The sequence below is a fragment of the Phaethon aethereus genome (genome assembly GCF_964289735.1).
Source record: "Phaethon aethereus genome assembly, chromosome: 2".
In the NCBI taxonomy this organism is placed as follows: domain Eukaryota; kingdom Metazoa; phylum Chordata; class Aves; order Phaethontiformes; family Phaethontidae; genus Phaethon; species Phaethon aethereus.
Genome location: NC_138582.1, coordinates 73,793,791 through 73,806,689, shown reverse-complemented (window position 1 = coordinate 73,806,689; position 12,899 = coordinate 73,793,791). Strand labels below are relative to the sequence as shown.

Sequence of the window (12,899 nt, the reverse complement as noted above, 5' to 3'; positions counted from 1 at the left end):
GAAATCTAAAGTTACACTGAAATGGATTCATGCACATTGATAGTTCCAGCCTATACATATCACTAAGATATTCTGGCACAATTAATTTGAAGGAAGTTTTGCTACAGATCTGGCTCTGGAGGTCATGGGAATGAGGCATCAATTCTAGCAAAACACAGAAAGCAAATTGCTATGTCTAAGATAAAATAAAAATAATAAAATTCTAAATGAAATTACAAAATACAAGTGTTAGTGTACTACGAATTTACTTGAATACTGAAGAAATATTCTTCCAAGCCTGCTCTTCTTTTTGCAGAAGAAAAAGAAAGAGGATATTATGAATGCCTCATTGACTACACCCATGTAATCTATTCGCTTCAGAGCAGCTTTGCAGAGAAGTTTTCACAGAACTTGGCCTGCAAAAAGCATAAAGAGGAAATATTTTGTCTTTCTTTGCTTCCACCTCCACCCCTTACACCAATGAGTTTGGAAAAGAGGACTGCAGAGACTTCCTGACAGATGGAGACCTCTTATACATCTCTGCTTTCTGAAAGGAGGTTGTGTCTCTGTTAGATATCCCTATCAAAATGGCTTCTCATTCTTGTGCTCAGAAGAAATGCTATGGAAAGACATACCATGGTCATGATGTTTTGATTCTCTGTAGAAAGCTAAAACATAAATGTCAGATACAAACCCAGCCATTTCAGTCAAAGAACACATGTAATCTGAAATGAATAAGTAGATTGTTATATTCACTGGGATAAACCGCTGACAGGAGACAAATAATTAGGGATGACAATAAATACGGTAGGAGGAAAGGAATAACCCTAACTCTAATCTGTTAATACATTACTGTTAGTAATTTATCCCATGGAACAAGAAAAATACAAGTAATCTACAAAGTAGAAACTGAAAACCTATGAATTTGCATCTTTATGGATTACAATTAGAAGACAAAAATACGTTCTCAAAGTATTGTGAGAAACACAGGGAGATACCTGAAGGCTAACAACATGTTTAAACCCAATCAAATCTCCACTGGAGACAGCTAGAATTTTGGCTGAAAATCCAAAGTGGTTTCTATTATGCATACTATGTGTTGCACTATGGTGGGCCTGCATCATGTGGGAAAGAAAAAAAGTAAAGAATAATTTCCTCAAAATCCTCTTGAAGTAAAACAGTATTTTTCTGCCTGGGTTTTAGACCCAGAGTATTTTCTGTAATGTCGAGTATCTTATTTGAGGTACGTGAGCATTTCTGTAACTACAAAAATATGCTTGATATTTTGTTTTGCTCTCTTTTTTTAAACCGTGTAACTATGAATGTGACACTTCTGCACATATAATTTTTATATCTGAGTATCTGGAAACTTTTACAGTCTGATATAATCCCCCTTGGACAGAAATCTTGTAATCTGCTTATTGACTTTTGTGTCTTTACTTGTAAAAAGACTGTGTTATTTATGAATGTATATAAAGGAAAAAAAAATATAACTATCTCCTGACATACAGAAGAATTACAGCAACTTCTGTTATTTCACTTTTCTTCAAGTTTCTATATTATGTGCTATCTCTTTTAGATAAGCTAGGAGAGCAGACAGTAAAAGCATAGAAACAGATCAGATATAAGGTGGAAGTATGTTATTTGGTGCTAATGAATAATAAAGTAGAATAAGACATTTAATGAGATACTAACACACAAAGCACTTTCAAGGAACATTGCCAGAAGCTCATCAGTAAAATTTCTAGATGTTAGCCACAGTAAACTTGGAAAGCATCTGTAGAACATTTTGGTCTGAAAGGCGATTTGTATTTTCAGAGTCTTTGAGAATAAAAGATTGCCTAGTCAGAGTGTCCTAATCATTGTTTGGTAGAACTTAAAAGTCTTGAAATAGTAAAAAAAAAAAGTTATTTCTCAGCATTTGCCAGAAAGAAGCTGTCTTAAGAGAAGTGACTGCCTTGTCAGCTTCTATGATATCTGTAATCTCCTGATTCAGAGCATTTCCAAATTGGCAGGGATCTTTTAATGGAAGATTAAGCTACTGTCCTTGTGTCTTGTTGAAGAAATCTCTTATTCATAAATTTCACTCTCTCATTCACAGCAATCATTCTGCTATCATTTCTATATTGTCTTTTGCCATTCTCTTTAAAGTTGCTTAATCACATTTCCTTGTTCATTAGTGAGAAGCTGAAGAGCCTCTTAATTATTTATTCTGACAAATCCAAATGCAATAGCCTGCAGTTGCTTTGCTGCCCCGTGACTGGAGAACGGAAGCAGTGTTGTCAGGGTCCCATATTTTTAAGTACCAGAATAGGTTTATGATTAGGTCTGATGTCACAGAAAACCCTGTGAAATGCTGTCAATCTGAAGTTTGTTCTGACAGAAAAAAAGGGGTATATTCAGAAAGTACTTGTGATTTATTTTTATTTTGCTAAACAAAATGATCTGTACTCTATCCTGCATAAATCCTGTGCTTACCTCATCTTCCTTGCCCTACCAGGGAACAGAACACAAGGAACAGAAAATAAAAAAAAGAACAAATCTTTGGTCTCTAACATGATCTAAGGACTTGCATTACTGCATCTAGTCTCATATCTGGGGTGACAAAAATAAAACTCACGGCTTGACTGAGCCTGTCTAAGGTAAATGAGAAGGTAATCTCCTATATTATGGTTGACTTATTCATTACCTTATTGCATTCCTGCATTTTATCTTCTCTGTATACAGAACTTTGGTTTTACAACCAGTTCCTTAACTCTGAATACTTGGAGACTCTTCCTTAGCTGCCTGTTTGGAGATAAAAGAAGTAGCACACCTTAAGACTTTTGGAAGACTTACAGCTTGGAAAAATCATCAGTACTTCATCTTGAGAAGGTGTGGGGAAGGACGTAAGTGCCCTGACTCCCTCTCACTTTATGGATTTTATTCCTTATCACTGCATTTTTTCATTAAGGTGAATTGCATCTAGTTGCTCCTAAAAATGATTTTAAAATGAAGAGCAATTTATGTGTTCTGTAATTTGGATCATAATGAATCTGATACAGTCTAAATTACACCAGTTGAAGTCAATCTAATACCATTCACTGTATTTATGTGTGTAGGAACACATTCAGCACAAAGGATGCTCTCATTAACGACTGTCTTCTTTCTATGGTAGAAATGTAAGGACTTCCTTGTCAAAAGGGAAATTCCTGCATTTCTGTGGATTACTATGTCCCTTATTACTTTGGCCCCTCTGTGTGTTTTGCCTTTATATTGAGCCAGACATGACCATTTAATTAATACTTCTTCCCAATAACACCGTATTTTCTACACTATTTGTTGCCACAATGAATGACATATATTTTTACAGTGGCAAAGTTATTGAGCAGAAGAGATTGACAAAGAAAGCTTGTATTTTTGTGTTCAAACCTCCTTACCAAAGTACTCCAGTAAACCCGTGGAGATGCCGTTAAATGTCACATTGCTGATGTATGTTTGCATACTACATCCTGACAGATTAGCACAATCTCAGACCTACCATCCCATTTTATACTTCCATTTGGGTACCGTTATGGAAACTGATACTGTTCCAGTATGGAAAATTCAGAATGCCAGTGCACTGGATAACCCATAGATGAATTTCCAATGTCAGCTTTTCCATAGGAATTGCATGTGTGCATATGCCTATTCATAGAGACTGTGGGACAGTTCAGTCATCTGGAAGAGAAGGGCAAATTATCTCATAGTTACAAAGCGGGTTCAAACAACATGCATTCAAACTATGTGCAATTGTCACCACGGTACTGTAAATCCACTGCTTGGCTTGCCTGGTGGTAACTTCTTGTATTTGCATTACCTCTGCCTATTTTTACAGTAGATTTTTATCTCATCAGATAAATATGAGATACACAGATGCCCCGTAAGTATTCAGTACAGAATGCTTTTGAGTCAGTATAGACCCGGTTTTGCATTATGTAAATGGCAAACATGTAATGACACACAATCTTCTCTCTGAAACAACCAGGATTTCACTAGCTTAAATGTTCAAATGTCAGTTCTTCCTGAAAGAACTGTAGACAGATAGTCGCATGTCAACATCTATAAAAGATTTTGAATAAAGAGACTAAGATAAAGCAAAGACTGAAATTGAGCTTCTAGAATGAAAGCTCTGGTACTTAAGGTTTTCAGGCTGTACTCAGAAACCTCTGTGATCTGCATTCAAATACAGTTCTTATCTCTCTTATTATGAGAAATTAAATACTGGAGATAGGAAGAAGAGAACCATAGATCAAATACACAGTTATTTTTCTAACTTGCTGTGAAAAAAACACAGAAATTGAGGTTTACACAAACAAATTCTATGTTACTCCTGTATATCCGAACTCATATACATCTCTGGAGAAGAAAAAGATCACGGTGATTCGTTATTCTTCAGCATTATCTAACAGATAGTAACAAGGCAGAGAAAAGATGAGCTGAAATCTCAGCAAACCAATCAGCAGGGAGTGAAACCAAGATGTAGTCACCTTCTAATAAATCCCAAAGAAGACAGATCACCATGTGGGACCTGTGAGTCAATGTGCTAATGAAGCCATGGAACTTGTAAATCCTGTCAAACATTTGGAGTACTTCCTTCTCTTCCTCCAAGAAGGTACATTAAGATTCATTTCTGGGCTTTTTTTGGTGTTCTTTTATGTGTAGAACTGAATGTCTCTGACTGAAGTCTTTCACCTACTTAGTGTTATTCTCCCAAAGAACATCTCTTGAGGATGAACTTGGTAATGGTAGCTTCATATATCTCCTTTTCAAATTTGAGTGCTTTGGCTTAAAACCATTGTTAAACAATGTGTTTTAACCACTGCTATTTTTTCACGGTCCTGCTTCAAACAAAACACTGCAAACACAAAAATGAAATATTCATATGATGATCCAAAGTGCAACCCTGAAATGTTATAAATATGATACTAGAAGAGCAAATAATGAGAAGAAAATATAATCAACAGTAAAAAACCTTCATCAGTCATCCTCTGGTAGGGCTCCTCCATTCATCAATAAATATATTAAATATACATGTTCCTGGTGTTTTTTTCCCCTAAATTATAAGAACAGCTGCCCTAAGTCAGACCAAACCTAGCTACTGCCTGTCTCCCAGAGTGAGAAGTAGCAGATGCCTAGGGGAAAAAATACAAGAAAAAAATTGTGTAACTTCTAAGCAGCTACAACTGATAGTTTAAAGATTAAAAAAATGGAATATAAATAAAAAATACAGGAAAATGAGCTTTCAGGATGGCTAACAGCAAGTAAACATTATTTTTAAAAACAGAACTAAGGGTATAAGAGCCCCTCATGGAACTTAAGCATTAGAATTAATACATTAACACTTCCTTGGAGTCAACAGAGGGGAGCTCTTCTAATATTATACCATTCCAATATTGGTCATAACCGTTAGCAAATCTAGTTCATTAAAACTCAACATGTAACTGGCTTATTAGCAATTTCATATAAACCGTCCATCATCCACACTCAGAGGAAATGCATAAGGCATGGAGAGATTGCAAACTCCTTATTCACACTGACTCACATGAATAGTCCAATCAACTTGATCTATAAAACCTGTGTAATAAAAATTGATTTGGGGAACACAAAGTGGGGTGGACCATGACCCTTTCTGCAACTGAGGTGACTGCATTTGTGAGCAAGAAAGGAAAAATCTATGTCCCCGGATGTCATTTGTACTTCCAAAAAAATAATACCTCGCCATGCACAGATTAGAGCAAGCTTCTTTCTGAAGTTAAGATGTGACAAAAAGAATTACATAAAAAGGAAATTTCAGTTATGAAACTGAATTTTTTTGTTGAAAAGTACATAGTTTTGTTTGAAAGTACATAATTAAGTTGCAAGAGTCCATCTCACAAGATCAATGTCCAGGTTGAAGCTTTAGATGGTCTGTTGCAACGTATTTGTGTACTTTTTGTGTGTCCAAAATGGAGAGCCATGTTACGCTCTCAACATTACTAAATCCATGCAGAATTCAATGGGTAGTAGTGGAACCTTTTATTCGCTCAAAACTAATTCTTTGCATAATAGCTTAAATCCTTTTATTCTCTTCCTTCTCCCACACCATCTCAATAGTATAAGACTGTGGGAAGCAACTGCTTAATCCTCTATTCATAAAGTTACACCAAAACAAAACATGAAACACATATTTGGTGTTTATCTTAATGAACAGAAGGCTCTTTGATGCCCCATCTCCCACTTCTTTAGAGTAGCTAATTCAAGCTCTGTTTTCACACAGTGAGGGAAGTTAGAAGTCTTTGTTCTGAATAAAATGGATCAGCACATTCTGAAAGAAGCAGCTCCTAATTTTCAAACACCGTAATGAGGAATACTTTGCCTTTTATTTTTAATTTCTTGGGAGTAGTATAAGAGAGGGAAGTTGTATATGCCAGCTGGCTGACTCACTTTTAGTATAACTATTTTAATTACAGGTACAATCCAATTTCATTTAACTGCTTGTTAGACTGAAAACTATCTAATAATTCAAATAAATTCCAAGTAAGATACATTTAATACTCTCTGTTATTGTTATGAGATTTCTATTTTGAGCCAGGGGTGTGTGTGTCCATCCTTTTTTTTCTTCCATGAGCCCAAACCATACTCTTAGCAGAGGAAAAAATTTCAGGATGCCTTTTCAAACCATAAACCCAGCAACATAAAAGACATAAAATGGGGAGGCTTTCTTAAAAAGGCAGAGTGTTTTGCACACCTCATGGAAGCAGCATTCAAACGGCATCTCCAGAGTGCTGGATGACATGAGCCCACAGAGGTTTGTGTGAGAACAACAGCATCATCCCTGAAAGTATGTATTTATGAGATACTCGCATTTTACCTCTAAAGGCTTTATCTCCCAAGGTTTTTCTCAGTCCAGCAGAACAACTTCTGCTTATGATTCTGTCATCTTAAGGACTAAATGCAAGAGAAGCTTGTACTATAAAAGCACATGAATTCTCCTGGTAGCTGTTAGAAACCTGAATGTAACACACAGGCCTGTTTTCTGCTTTATTATAAAAGCGGCTCTGTCCTTTGTTTAATGGAGCCTGCCCTCTGCACAATTCCTTGAAGTCAGCATGCGAAAGTTTTACTACTGCTAGTTTCCTGGTATTTTCAACTCTCAACATTTAGACTGCTAGCATGAGGCAGAGCACAAAACTCTTTCTTTGTCTCAAAGCTAAAGTAACAGGGATTTAGAAAATGTAAGATGGGGCAGTAAGTCCTGTGTTTTCAAGTCAGTAAGACTAATTCAGCACTGACTTTGCATGAACATTTCTTTATTTAGCTCCTTATTTGAGTCAGCAACAACTTTCTAGTAGAAGGAAAACCTTTCTCATCTTCGACTCAGGCAGAGACTATGATACCTTCATCAGGTCTGTAGTTAAGTACAATTCTTCCCTCAAATAACTTTTGTGTAAGACCCAGTCACCAGTACTACTTGACGGTCTCATGACTTTCTAATGGCTGCAGTTTGGTGGGTTGTTTGCGTTTTTTTTTCCCCTGAGGGGGGCTGCAGACCAATGGAGACAAACAAACTGCACCAAGAATAACCTGAATATAAAGATAAATATAAATGTGTTTTTCATAGGAGGAAATCTCTCCCTCATCACCCTTTAAAATATCCTGAAAACCCAGCCAGCTTCTTTTTCTCCCTAAGATGACAGATCCCAATCTAAAGCCTTTCTAGGATATAAATAAGTTCTGTTTCAAAGCTCACCACACCTGCATTAGGTGAAGAAGAATGGGTAATTGTGTGCTCAAACCTCACTCTTCAGTACCCACTGGTTTGACTCTGCCTTCCTACAGGTTTTACATTAGCAATCCTTTCAACATTAACATTTCTGGAATCTCTTTGTCGGTGAAATATTTTGGTGCCCAAGGCGGAACATTGATTTGCATTCCAGGTTTTCCCTAGCTGATAATATTGGTTGGACACCTTCCCTCTTTTTCTCTGGCAATCTCTGAACTAGGGCTGTGGCTGCCAGCATATGAAGTAGTCAGGATGCTCTATGTCTGCTTTTGTGCAGCCTTTGTATCCCACTCTTCCTAAAGCTCCACAGAACTTGCCCATCGCAGCAATACAGGAAATACCACAAGTTCATTTAATTAAACCAAGAAGTACAACACAGAAAAAGAAAAGTTTCCAGACAACAAATTCTAAGGCATGATGCTGACTATTGATTGAACAAGATGAAAATACATTCAATTTTTCCATTCTGTATCTGTAACATTCAGGAATATTGAAAGTTGGTAGAATAAGCTCTAGCCATTATTATTAACAGAACAATATTTTCCGTAGTGAAATTTTGGATTTATTAATATTCGTAATTTTCTGATACTCTGAAATGATACTTTGCCGTTTGTTTTGCATTCTCAGAATAGGTCTCTGCTGGGTAATGTTATTATAATAATAACTACCATAGAGGGAACAAACAGTGTCATTCATGGAACAGAGGTAATAAAGCAGCTACAATGAATTCTAAAAACTGCTTTGAAATTTCCTTGATTTGATGCCTTAATCATAAGGAAGCATGCAGTCAATATTGAAAAGCGCTCAGGATTCTTGGACCTCATCCTAACTGAATTACTCCAGGACTTGTCCAAAGCTTTTTAAACAGGCAAATGTTGTTTTAATAAACATCTACATTATTACCACGACAGAGACCTTTAACTAAGCATCTCTTTAATTCTTTACTGCTGTTTTCATCAACTGTCCCCCAAGGTCACAGCATTAAGTCTGCTTTACATCACTCACTGCTCTTGTGAGGACCAAAGGGTGACCCACTGACATGCTTTCCTTCATGTGGCCGTCTTTTCTGCCTGGATGTGGCAGGCTCAGGTCTCTTGAAGTTCATTGGCGAGGTTTGTGAGACAGTGAGATGTGTGAACACACATAACATTTCACAGATAGAGAAAGGAACAACTGAGAGCAAAAATGGCTGCTTTGCCACTGTGCTGCACACTTTCAACACACAGGTTTGAGCAATGATGTTACAGTCCCAATCTCACTTCTCAAGAGTTCATTCAATAAAAGTGAGATGACAGTACTTCTTAAAGTACAGCCATTGCTGTGGGCACACTCAGCAATAACCTCTGTAAGACAGTACCAGTGGTTTTATAAGCAGAATGTCCTGCTGTGTTGGCTGGCATAAATTAACTTTTGGCAGGCTGTCATTACATTGCTCATTGCTATGAGCTTCTGAAATCCACTGCACCTAAAATATTATGTGCTCTCCAAGTCATGAGGGTGATGAGTAATAAGACAGTGTGGTGGATAAAGACTGAACATCTGTAATTTTGTAGGCACAGGATAGGTATTTTAATTAATTGCAAGTTCAGTGTGCAGATCTTCTAAAAAGAAGACTGGAAGAGAAACCTAAGGTAGAAAATATGAATATTATAAAGTAATTTATTCTAGTTTTTGTTTACTTCTAAAGACTGTAGGTAGTGTGCTTTAGAAAGAATTAACCATTCTTGGTATTACATCAGCTTCAATAAGCTCTAACACCATAAATCAGTCAGAATCTGTGCTTCAGATTCAGTTCAGAAGAGCTGAAGTATTTAATGACATGAGCAATTCTTATGTGTACCACTTGCTGTCTCATGCTGTAAATCAAGATCTACGGTAAACCAGAGAACTGCAGCTGAAGACAGACTGAAGACAAGGTTAAAAGAAAACACTGATCTGAGCGAGGCATCAGTGAAGGACAAATGCTACCAACTTAGAGGGAGCCACCATCAGGGAAGAGAAGCGAGGCAGCATGCGCTTAGGAAGCCCGGGCCTTTTCCCACAGCAACCCGTTACACCTGAGCTCTGCAGAAGTCAGCGAAAAAGAGTAGGGGCTGCTGCTGTTGTGTTAAGTGAAGGACTCTGCAGTTAGGGTGTAAACACAAAGATTAAAAATGGCTTAAAAAACCCCCATTCTCCCCATTGTTTCCATTTCAGATATTTTTAACAATAGCAAGGCTGTATAGAAAGGGAAGTCCAGCTTAAGTTCACAGACTTCCCTTTTCAGGTGAGGAAGAGAAGGCAAAATGGCAGAGGTTCCCTTCCCACCAAGTAGGGATGAAGCTACAACACTCATGAGGGGAGATGGGGCCCAGATTCACTCATCTCTTCCCTTGAGGGGCTTCAGACTCTAGTTTGTTACCATACATAAAAATAAAACAATTCATTTTACTCCGCTGGTTTCTTTGGAGCTCTCCGTTTTTGGAATGCTTTTTCTTACATCCTGACACAACACTACTAAAGTGGTAATATTGGCTACTGTTATTCAGACTGTTCTATGAGACTGATATTTTAAGATGTTAAAGAACACTAGTGGGGCTAATGAAGGGAAAAATCATAAATACAGCTCTTTCCGTGTTTTCTGGTTATTTAGTATTATCTGCCACACACTTCTTTCTCTTTCATGCAGCATATTTTCCAAAGACATCTAGAATGCAGAAACAGGCCCCTTTTACTATTTGATAAATAGAAATATTCAGAATATATTGGGGGCTTTACCAAGGAACAAAGAAATTTAAGGAAATAAATACACAGATCATCCTTGTCACTTTCCTTTTCATTCTTGCTCCATCAATGAAAAGTGCAGTCTTGCTACTATAAATGAAATGTATGACCATGGAAAGAGTTTCATATTTAAAGCATCATGAAATAACAATCTTTAGAAATTAACCACAGTATACATGGCTACTATGCCTAACAGACATTAAGTGTTATTACTGTTAGCAAAGAAAGTTGACCCAAGCTTAGCTGCATGACCTTTGGCTACACAGAGATGCTGGCTACACAACATGAGATATGCAAATTGCATAATATGAAAAAAAGAATCTGTTTTATTACCTTAGCCTTGAATTACAAAAACTTGTTGTTGAAATAGGTTCATCTAATACTCTTTTGCCATCTTGAAAGATGTTTAACTCCATATATGAGACAATTTGAATGGCTTCAATCACACACAATGAGACCCCTTCTTAGATAACCTTGCCTTGACTTAGTCTCTCTAGTCAAGCAGTTGGGAGCTCTGTTTTGCTTTTGAAATGACTCAATTTTTAAAAAGATTATTATTTAGTCTATTTCATTTATTAGGTGACTTTATGCAATGGATATACTCTTCTGAATTGAACAGCTATTTCAGGCTGCCCAAGCTTCTAATATTTCTAGAATCAACCTTTCTGGGCTGACCAGGCGTCCGGTGGTCTTACACCTCTAGGAGATGATCCTGCGGGAACTACATCACCCTACCATGGTACTTTGTGGGAGATACAAAAAACCTAATTCAAAACAGCAGCTAACTTCAGACCAATTAGGACTGTAGTCATTAATCAAACTGTTTGAACTTTTGACTGCAAACCCAAGAGGAAAACTTTGATAATTAAGAAGTGTGAATTTAAATGCATGACAATGCATTTAAAGGCTGCATGTATCAAACGTTCATGTGGGTGCATTTCATGTAGAACTAGTATATTAATTTACTCCCTGAAACTCTTCTGTCTTTTTGCATATCGCAGGATATGGGGGAAAGCTATATGTAAAGGATCAGTCCTGTTTCATTTTATGAGAACAGTAACAGTCCCAGAAAATTTGGTGGGTTCCCACCCACAAAATCTTTTACCGGCAGTCAGTGGTCTTTTACCAAGGACCTCCTCAATAATTTTTAAGAGTTCAAGAACATCTTCAATGTTTATTACAACAGTTTGCACTTACTGAGTAGTTTTCAACAGGGAAATTTTACTAAATCAGTGAGACCAAAAGGCAACTGCTAGCCCATCAACCTTGTGTCATTCTATTTTAGGGTGTCCTAAAGTGATCAGATGAAGTGTTTATCACATAAAGTTAGCCTGGATGGTGACATGGCATCTCTACCCTTTTCCTTTTCATTATAATTCCATTATAATTTCATTATAATTATGACTCTCACCAAAGAGCCTTCTCATGAAGAGAGATCAGAAAGATGCAGTATAAGCTGGCATTTTGTGGCCATGGCAGTCAGTCAACTTGAACTCCCCAGAAGAGACAGAGCACTACTGACAGCTACATAGCAAGTCCTTTTTCAGCAAGCTGCTGAAACTTCAGTGGTCTGGAACTGGTCTGGGAGTTTCTTTACAGTGGTCAGCAATTTTGCTTTTTCTTGTCTTCTTACCTAAAGAAAGACCATGGTCTCCAGAGTATGAGCAGGCTTAGCATGTGACATACCTCTTCCTCTGTATCCTTTCTAACAGTATTGTGTTCTATCTGTTTTTTGCGTTTTTTTTTTTAGTACTTCCTAGTTATTCTAGTATCAAAACCTCCACATAGTGCAAAAAGTGATAGAAAACCTACGTTTTGGTCTCAAGAGAGACTCTCTAGTGTCCCAGAGAGTTCTACTCTCTCACATGCCAACTTGATACTTGTGTTTCACAGGAATAAGATGCCTCTCAACAAATAGATGAGTAAATAGATAAGTAAATAAATGTTGGCTCAAGAACTTCTTTCCTTCTATGTCTCTGAACATTCAAGAAATAAATTGATGAATATTGTCAAGTTATGATGAAACACGTGACTTTTCTAGGATTGGTAGAAGTGGCGAAGCTGGAACACTTCACCTGTCTTGAACACAGAACAGTAAAGGAAAAAGGAAGGTAGTATAAATTGAAGGGTCAGAAACATTACAATTTATTGTCTTGCCCAGTCTTAGCTCACCCATAAGGTTAAACCAATCAATTGAACAAAAAAAGAGAAGGGTGTTTTTTTTGAGGTCTTGACAATGCAAGTCTTGCCAAATATACTCATTACAGCTCTGCCCTTCTATCGGGATGATGCTGTCAAGTTCAGTACGTGATCTACTATAAAAGCCTAGATCCTTCTCCATCAGAGCAGATAACAAGATGTGTTGGTAAGAAGA

At 37.1% G+C, this 12,899-nt stretch overlaps 1 protein-coding gene across 1 annotated transcript in view; it reads right to left on the bottom strand.

Annotated features, from left to right (window-relative positions):
* Nucleotides 1-12,899, bottom strand: part of MOCOS (molybdenum cofactor sulfurase) — a 232,172-nt gene that overhangs the window by 57,952 nt on the left and 161,321 nt on the right. The gene's annotated exons all lie outside the window — the stretch shown is intronic.